This window comes from Chlamydotis macqueenii, chromosome 13 (assembly GCF_036417535.1).
Source record: "Chlamydotis macqueenii isolate bChlMac1 chromosome 13, bChlMac1.mat, whole genome shotgun sequence".
Classification (NCBI taxonomy): Eukaryota; Metazoa; Chordata; class Aves; order Otidiformes; family Otididae; genus Chlamydotis; species Chlamydotis macqueenii.
This window is the reverse complement of record NC_141568.1, coordinates 18,420,794-18,430,898: the sequence shown is the minus strand read 5'-3', so window position 1 is coordinate 18,430,898 and position 10,105 is coordinate 18,420,794.

Below are 10,105 nucleotides of genomic sequence, written 5' to 3'. Positions count from 1 at the left end.
AGATGATGTGTAGTGACTAAAAGGGTTGCCAAGGATGAGAAAAGAACAGGCTGCAACAGCCCATATTTAATAAGTGTATCCTGAGATTTTTCAGAGTAATTTCTGTGCTTATACATACTATATTTTAATATGGTTGTGCTTGCCCCTCTACTGTTTTTCCTAGCCTGTGCTGTCTCCAAGCTGGAGAACTTTGTCTTTCCATTTGTGTTCTGTCTCCCAAGCACAGTATAATGACAAACCAATTGCCTTGCTTCCTAGTTAATGAATAGTCTATAGTTTTTCAGGCAGGAGTGTTAAAGAAAGTCTAGCTTTTATCTATTAAAAATATTCAGTGATATTTATGACAGATTTTCCACTTCTTTCCTGCTGCACATAATCTTCAAGATCATTAAAGGGAAATTCTGAGATTTTCCATGCTCAGTGCTAATGTAGCACTTGTTTCATAATGAAGCTTGAAATGGTGGGTTTTTGCTCTGCATACTATTAATGCTAGAGTCACCTCCTTATCTGATAGAAACACCAAGAGCTCCACTGAAGTAAATGAAGTTAGGATAATTTGCATCGGTTGAGGATGTGGCCCTGTATCTGGTTGACATTATCACGCCTGCTACAGTGCAGACACCAGCTGGGGTGCTGTTGTTTCATTCCTATGTGGGGTAGGAAGGGCCTCAGTGGGGGAGAAATGAAAGTGGAGAACGGCCATTGCTAGCACAAGTTAGGAATGAGCTGTCTGAAGTATTAAGAAGATTGAAATGAAAAGGAAAACTCACCATAACGTAGTGAGAGGCAACTGAAAGGACGTGAACTCAGTGAGGTTGCTGCGCTTCATGTTACTTTAGAGGGATTAGTGCTCAGAACAGTTTTTCAGCCCACGTCTGTGATCAAGGATGGGAAACTTCTCCCATGCCCTGGGGTTCTCAGGTCCAACTGAACTGCTTAGGGGCTGTACCTCAAAGCCATATGGAAGCTCAAACTACTGCTGTGCAAAATGCCCTGCTTCTCAGGTGGAGCTGGCAGGAACCAGTTCTTCAGCAGCTGCGTTGGCTTTCTATTTGCATTTGGATGAAAACCAAGAGGTTGCTTTTTTCCTCTGTGACTTTGAATATAACTCACTCTCCTCCTTTAAGCTGCCCTGCTTCTTAAACATTGATACTGTTTGCAGTGCTGTAGCTCCCTGGTTCTGGGCTTTTGTTTCGAACACTTGTGCCATAATATTCTTCACTGGAGGAGTTTTACTAGAGGCACTGTCTCCCCTTCAGCCCCAAGGAGAACACATCTTGTCTCTGCGGCACAATGGAAACTTCTGGGCTTGTCATTCTGTCCAGCATGACTGAAATAGCTGTAAAATACAGTACGCATTTTTAGTAGGTTACAACTCTTTCTTGAGCTGAAGGAAGAGAGCCTATACAGCAAAAGAAAGAACGTTTTTGCACAATTTTTTTTTTTCCCCAATACATTTTTGGAGTAGTTTTTTTGTTAGCAATCTTCAATAAAATAAAACCTTATAAATACTCGATCCAGCTGCTGTTAAAATAAGAACAGAATTCCTATTGAATGGAATGAGGTCAGACTGGGGCTCCAAGTGAAGGTCAATACAATTTTTACTTCCTTCTCGCTCCTTCTTGCCCAATCCAGCAGTTACACATAAGAAAGTTGGCCAGCTGTGAGATGGTGATTCAAGAAGGATGGGTATGCCTCAGAATCCATTGCTCCAGCTGTGTCAGGCTGTTCTGATGAGCCAGAGGTTTGTGCTCTTCAGCCCAGGGACAGGGAATTACAAATGTGTGCTGAAATAGAAGCCAGGGTTCAGGGTGAGGACACAGCAGAACAAAGCCCATTGGTATGGGAGAATTATAATAAATGGCATGAACAAAGCATGATTATTTCAAATTCTTGCCAGAAGTGACTTGTGATTGTCACTTTTCTTGGGAATACAGCCTTGCTACCCAAAAAAAAAAAAAAAAAAAAAAGAGAGAAGCTGGTGATCTTTTTGGAATTAAAGGTTTATGATATAACATGGGGAATTAGACATGGGCCTCCCATTAGCAAGAATGTTGACCTCCATGCATAGTTCTGAAAATAACCCCTATCTCCAACTCAGTTGTTTTTGTAGATGTCACTGAGAAGGAGAGTAGATGGCGTGATTGGAAACTTTTGATGTCGTTTTCAAATGCAGTTGTAAAACTGAGTGATGACATGTAGGTGTCCACACCCAAAATACTTACAAATCAAACTGTGTGGGTGCCTAGTTTTTATGATGGCAATAAAATACTGCTTAGTATTTCCTGGTAAATTTTTAGGCCTCAGTAACTATTATTAAAAAGAAGGAGAAACAGGGAGCTATAACAGAATTGAGAGTATAATTCATAACTCCTGCTTGTTACCTTGGATTTACAATCAAAAGACTGTCCTGTAACATTCGGACACCTTCAACCGTCTTTATCATAAGCATGTGCTTTTGGCAAGCAGCTCCACTGAAGCCTGGGCAGGTGATGATGACACTCTGAAGTCAACAGGAGCATAAGGTGGCAGTAAAACATAATGTGCAGAACACCAAATTGGGACTCACGACATCAAGCCCCATTGCAGCACTGGGTGTGATTTGGGTTCTCTCACCTCAGTTTCCTTCTGTGTAAACAGTGATGATCTCTTTTGTGAAGTTCTTTGACATCTGCAGAAGAGAAGTACTGTAAAAAGACTCGTTTGCTATTATGCATATCTTTAAAACAAAGCTTAACGCTTCAGCGCTTCCCTGGGTTGGGGTGAATGTGCTTAGCACTTTGTGTGATCAAGCTGTAGATTACATAGGCAGTGGTTTGTAATAAGAGCCTTATCAGTAACAAAAACCCTCCTGACATTATCAGACAAGCAACAATCGTATTTTAAAATGGTTGCCAAATGTGTTTATTTGAAGATGGTTGTTTCTAGCATGGCTCAAACCATTGTGTGGCAAGTGTTCAATTGCTTCCCACTAAAGCCAACGTTTATAGCTTGGAAAACTGTTAGATGAATGTCACTTTCTGCCACAATTTGTGGAATCAATACAAACTGAGTCAAAGAATCACAAACAGTAATGTGAAAATAAAATGATCTGCGTTATGGTTTTTAAGTAAATGATGATAAACTAATAAATGCCATTAGCTGCTGCCATTACTTTGTTGAATTTAGCTGATGTTACTGTGTTGACTTTAAAAGCTATCAGCTTAACTATATAAATCCATTTGACATGTCTTTATTCAGATAAAACTTTAATACTGCAAGTGTAGCAAATTAGATGCAAATGCTCTTTTTATTTTAAGTATATTTAAAGCTGCCTTTTCAATGCAAATTTTACAGGAAATCTCAACAAGCTAGGACAGACATCTTAGCTGTCAGCGTGCAGCACTTTCATTTCGGTCTCAGGCATGGGAGCTGCGTTTTGTCCCTGCAGACTGAGATAATTAAAACTACAGAGAGATGGTTTTAAATATACATGATACACAGTTACTTAAATTGTGGGATAATGCATAAATGCAGCCCTTAACATTTTTGATAGCACAACACTGACCAGATAACATAGCAGAGTGGACTGTAGAGAAAAAAAAATATTTTTTGTGTAAACAGTTTAATGCTTTTTTTTTACTTTTTCCCTGAATTATTGTAGAGAGATAGAAATATCAATTCAAAATGTAGGCTGTGAATGCCCTCATCAAAAAGATACTGATACCATTAACTTTTTTCTTTTATTCTTTTTTTTTATTATTATTATTATGCTTTAACTTGCTTGGTTTTGAGCAGTCCATAACCTCCTTGGAATACATATCTATTTCAGCTTTCATTTGCTGAACCCCTGAATGAGTTTATCCAAACAATGTGAATTTACTCAGATCTTTTTAAAATCCCACATCTCTTGTGGTTGATAAAGCTGACTTTAGCTAAGAAGAGTTGGATCAGGGTGATTTAAATTTCACAGTGAAAATGATAAGGGCTTTACTAGAAATAATAAGCACATTCAAATACTGTCATGGGCAAACAGTTGAATGTGCAGTGAGAAATTTGGCAAGGCTAGTCTTTTTCTGTGTTGATTTAATGAAGTAATGGATAGTAAAATAGAAAAAAAAATAGAGACTTGGATTCAGAGGTAAACTTATGTTAATTCCATATCAGTACTTTTATAAAGCTTTATTCATTAAAAAGCAGCATTAATGCTCTAATAACTTTTAAAATGTCACGCTGTTTAAAAACAACAAAAACCCCAAACCAGCCCACCAGCTAGGGAAGAAGAGGAGTCTGTTTTGGCAGCTCTCTACAAACTGGCTGAGTGATACCCTATTATTGTCATGAACCGCATGTCAGTTTGTTGAGCCTGAGGATAACTTGTGTTTCAGGGGGAAGGAAAAAAAAAAAACAAAACCCAAAACCCAACCCACATCCACTTAAGCTCCAGGGCAAACAATAATGGTCCACAGTTTAAAATGGTTTTGAACGTTTGCTTGTCCCTTTAAACAAGAGAGCGCCTCACCTTTCTCATTCAAATGGGGCCGGGAATCTGCACAGCCCCAGTTGCAAAGGCAAGCTCGTCTGGAGCTGTTACATTTTGCGGGATCAAAAGGTTCAAATCTATGAATCCAGATGTGCTTTTGAGCGATAGGGCCAGCCCGGCCATTGAGCAGGGCGGGCGGGAGGGCTGCGGGGCGGCACGGCGAGGGAAGGAGCAGAAGGCGAGATGATTTTTTGAGGCAGTCGTTCAGACGCTTTATAGCCGTCATTAAGGGGGTCTGCGTGCGGCAAGGAGCTGGCATCCAGAATTAGTGAGGTCTGATCAGTGAGGCATCTGGAAAAAAAATAAATTACTCCGTGTGGCACTTTCAAGAAGGAGCGAGAGAGAAGAAAAGGGAAGAAACATCACTGTGTTGCCAAAGGGCTGAGGTTAAGCATCCCTCTGTGCAATTTAACAGTTTTTAATTCCTACATTTTCATGCCTCGCAGGCCATTGTGTCAGTCCGCTCCAGCTCCTCCAAGGCGCCCTCTCAGCGCTGCCCAGCGGCTCGGCTCGGCTCGGCACCGCATCCCGCACCCCCCAAGCCGCTGTGCTTGCTCCACCCCCGAATTTGGGCTCCGCACTGCCGGCACCGAACGCTGCCGCGGTAATGTCACTGTCCGACGGGCTCTAAGCGGGATAAGCTTTGTTTTTCACAGGTGCCCCTATGATCTTCCCCCCCCCCCTTTTTTTTTTCTCCTTAAGGAAGGTGGTAAAAACCTAATAGAAAGCTTCCTGCCATCAGCGCAGAGCAGAAGCGGTCCTTAGTAGGCAGGGACGGATCAATATTCCTGCCCAGCCCTTCTGGTTGCAGTTCCAGTCAGTAATTATATGGCTGTTATAAATCCATGAATATCGTGTATAAGGAAAAACTAATCTCTTCAAACAGCTTATTTCCATAGTTAATGACCAGAGAACTACAACTGACTTTGTCACTGACAACTTCTTTGTGTTCGGTAAACAGATTTTGTAGGAATAAAACGATTCTAAGGTTAAAAAAAAAAAAAGAAAAGAAAAGAAAAAAAAAAACCGAGCTAAAATTCCCCATCCGCCATCACACACATATTTCCTGCATTTGGCTCATTACCGGACAAGTATGTCCTTTAAGACCCAGAGATTAATGAGGCATTTTACGAGACTAATACATTTTAAATTTTAACACTGGAGTTAGCATCTATAATTGTACAATTATACGTTCGTTTAGATTTTTTAAAGATAACTTATCACAGGTGACTAGAACTGTGTGAAGAGGCAGAATTTATGTTTCTCCTGCTGTAGGAGTACTAAATCATGCAGGAATTGAAATTGTTTTCCTTATGACAGATAGCTCAGGCAAGATTAGTCAGTCACTGTTTCAGATATAATGCTTTTTTTTATGACGCGTGCTTATGTGGGACTATTATATTTGTAACGTATATTTCTGCATACAGCAAATTAACTATTGTGTAATGCAAGGACCAAGAAAGAATATCATTAGTTCTTGCTATCCCGCAGTTTTGAGCAGCTGGTGAAATATATACCAATCATCCAACAGCTAGCTTCGTGTTAACATGTATAACAAAGCCCCAACGATTCCCGTTTGACAGAACTTTACCATGTAGTAATAAATAAGGCTGAATTATTGATGGTGATAACTGCTAATATTATTATGACCTCAATTAAGTGCTTTTTTTCAGCCACATTAGCAACAAAAGGTCTTCTCTTTGCTCATTGCTGTTTTTTTTTTCAAGTTCCACTTTACATTAAAATCGAATTGATCAAACCTATTTGCCATTTCGCCGTGAGTGGATAACCATAATGGGTAATCTATCAGCATGGTGCTCCCCTTAAAGCTATTAACACCTTTTGTTGTTTTACTCAAGTTTCTAAACGTGCTGAGAGGTTCAAAAAGGCAAACCCTACAATCTGTTAGGATTGCACGGAGCTGTGACTTGTGGCACTCTTTTAATTACCATACTTTTTAAACTCTACGGTTAAATACTGATATTTCTGACACTAAGTAAGTCTTTATTTACTTACGAAGCTGTGAGACAGCTAAATTAAAGCTGATTAGCAAGATGGCAGCTCTGCCGCTTGCAGCTGAGGTGAGTTTAGCTGCAGCATGGCATCTCCCCACCGCTCGCTGCTTGACTCTGAGTCACTGGGGCTGAGATCACTCGGCAGCAAGGCAAATAAAGGCAGCTCAGAGGGGTTTTTTGCCCTTTGGCAAATTGGCAAATTGTGTTAGTTACACGGATATGTGTGTATAGCGTGGAGCTGCCTGTTTGTTTGCGAGAGAGCTTTTGTAAAAGGCAGAAGGAGATAATTTCTAGGGACAGGCTGTGTAGTGTGCATGCTCGGGGAGTTGTGGGATTACACTCATTAAAAAGTGAAGAGCTAATGAAATAATTGGAGGAAGACTGAATAAACTGGCGAATACAAATATGGACCGGCTTGTCTTGGGAAGGGTGCCTCTCTTTTCACTTAAGCCTCTGTTGAAGATTTCTGCCCTTCTGGAACCGTTCCCCAGGTTTGAGCGTCTGGATTTTGGAGATCTGCCTTACTGATACTGGTATGGGGCTGAATGGCAAAAGATAGAGGAATTCCTTGTTTACCCGCTCGCATCTAAGCCCTGTTTGTGTAATGCTGGTACAATGGCCAAGTGAAAGTAGGTGGTGCCTGTGTTCAGCAGCACAAACCCCTGGTAATATTTGTGGTGACAATCTCAACAGAAGCCTGGAAAGAATAAGTAGGGAAGTCCTTTATTCCCTCACATGTTCCTTTTTTTTAGGGGGGGCAGGTGGTATGGTTTGTTGTTGTTTTTCATTTTGTTTTTAATCCTCTCTGTTGAAGTGCACTGCTAGTAGCATTGGTGAGGGTGTCCTGCTCGTGGAGGAGGAGAAGCCCAGCTAGAGCCTTGCCTCGGTGGTTGGCATTGCGGGAGGGAGCTGCTGTCCGCACAGAGCAGAGCCTCCTCTTCCACCGTGGGCTCAGGAGAAGCAGGAGCACTTCCATGGGAAATTTTGTGCGGGGTTTGCACAGTGTGTGTAGGTTTGGTGAGAGAACACAGGTCATTATCCTTAACCAGAAAGGAGGAAGATCGCTGCCTAGCAGTCAAAACGCAGCCTTGGGACCATGCAAGCCTGTTGGCCGTGTCATTTCATGTGAGAGTCTTGTGAGTTCATTCGTAATTGTTCTTACATCAAATTCTTTAATTGCACAGTGGCACAAGTGAGGACAGGGATCCCACTTAATTGCTGGCGCAAGGAGAGTCAGGGCCACTAATTTAAACCAGGTTGTGCCTTTCATGATGTTCATACCAGCAGTGGTTTGGGCCCTTTTGCTTCTACTTATATAGTGAGTCAAAAGCAGGGTGAAATGAAGAAATATTTGTGTTGGCTTCAAAACCAGATTGAAGATAAATTGCTGTTAAGCTCCAGTTCTGTCTAGCTGTTGATACATGTAATATGGCAAATTAATTAAAAGCTTATACTCACAATATAGAGGGATTTCAATTGTTTTAAAGTGGTGGTTAGTCTTTCAGCAACTAGAGGATACACACGACTGAGTTGTTCTAGTAGATTAGTGCTTCCAGAAGTGTATGTTTAAAGTAGTTTACCACACTTCCAGTTTCTTCATGTCAATCACCTTTCATGCATTTTTACCTTGTGTGGAACAAACCAGAACTGTCCTTTGCCCATTTTATGAGTGCCCTGCAAAGCAGGGTATGAAGTGGGTCGATGACAGCTCGTCCATCTCGCTGGTTTTGAAAGAGATTCTCCCACTGGACATCATGCAGATAAGTGTTTTTTGAAGCCTACCCACCTAGTGCTAGTTCTTCTTCAGGAGAGGTTGTGTTTTTCTAAGGCATTTCTTGGAGGGGTAAACATGCACCATCAAACAGCAGATTTCTTAATGGTATATGTTGACTCTACTGATGCTTCACTTGCTGTTGTCTTAATATAGGCTGTTGCTCATATGTCAGCTGGAAACAGAAATCAATAAGCAATGAGAATGGGAGCAAAGGGAAAACGGAGAGACAAAATGAAGAACAGGAATTCGGTATCTCCCCTCATACTTTATTCAGCTGTTGCGTGTTTTTTACCGTTTCATGGTATCTGCAGATGATCCCCACAGCCTCCTGCTCACATGAATGGGCACTCTTTCCACATTGTGAAGGAGGAAACTAAGGCACAGAGGTCATGGTAGCAACTGCTCCGATTCCCTCAGGATTAGCTCCAGAAAGTTGAGGCAACTTGCTCAGGGTCCATCAGAATCTGGGGAAATATTAGCGTCTACCAAGTCCTTGTTCCCCAGTTGTCTGTACCCAGGCTGCCCAGACCTCTGTGGGTGTGTGACATGCACATTTAGCCACTCAACAATTTCAAAGAAAGAAACATTATTTACAAAAGTAACACGGGCGTTGAGCATGCCCTTGATGAAGTTCCTGGAGCTGACGCCTCCTTCTCCAGCGTGCGGGGCCGGTAGCGGGGGGGGCATGCCTTTGGCGGGGAGCAGCGCCTTTAAATGACCGAAAAGAAGGTACAGACGGGGCAGATCATTACGGAAAGCACCGAAGCAGCCACATCTGTGATTGAATACTCAGCCTTTTAGTCCCGGCTGCTGTGTTTACTGCTCCTTAATGTGGCATTGTTTACTCACAATTAAACTCTTTACCATTAATTTAGCTCCCAGACGTCGGATTGGTCACACAGACCCGAGTCCCAGAGCCCAGGCAGATGTGCTCTGCACACTTCTTTAAGCAGGGCCCTCGTTAAGCAGCCGCGCCGCGCAGCCTGCCCGGCCCCGCTCCCGCAGGCCCCGCCGCCTCCCGCAGGCCCGGCCCCGCTCCCGCCCGGCGCTGCGGCGTGGGAAGCGGTGATTCTTGTCAGGCGAAATTTCACACCGGAGATAACAGATGCCTGAAACCCAGGCGCTGCTTGCAGGAGATGAACATGTTTCCCCCCCACTAATTAAAACGCATCTGTAAATTTAAACGGGAGATGGTGGCCGTAGTAAGTTTTGAACTGGTGACAAATGCCAACAGCAAAAGGCCCGAGATAAGACAAGGTCTGCTGACACCAGGCAGTTTAAGATACTTAACCCAGAAAAGGAACATGTATAAATTCTGTATGTTTGATAAATAACCCAAATGGGATTCCGGGGCAACAGAGAGAGCCCTGTTAAGAGATACGGTGGTTTGTGCGTGTCTCATAGTGGAGCTGGGGGCTTTATGTGATTTTAAAATATTTGCTATTTCCCTAAACTTCTCTTTCATTCCTTTTGTGGGAAGTACATGCTGTCTGTATTGATCTCGCCAATATATATCTATTCCAAATTGGCAACTGAAGTAATGCCTGCATATAGAATAAGCGTAGATTTCTTTAAAAAATTTCTTTGTCCTTCTCCCTCAGCTCTTCACTAGTCATGTCAGGGGCACTGTAGACAATTATTTGAGGTATCCAACCTATTCTGTGAGGTATGTAATTACCTCTGGTAGACTGTGTGGCTGTGTTTTATGTTAAACACAAGAAAACTAATGAAAATTGGGAAGAAAACAGTGGCAGCGGGATTCTATTCCTTGCTGGAGAGCGATACATTTACACC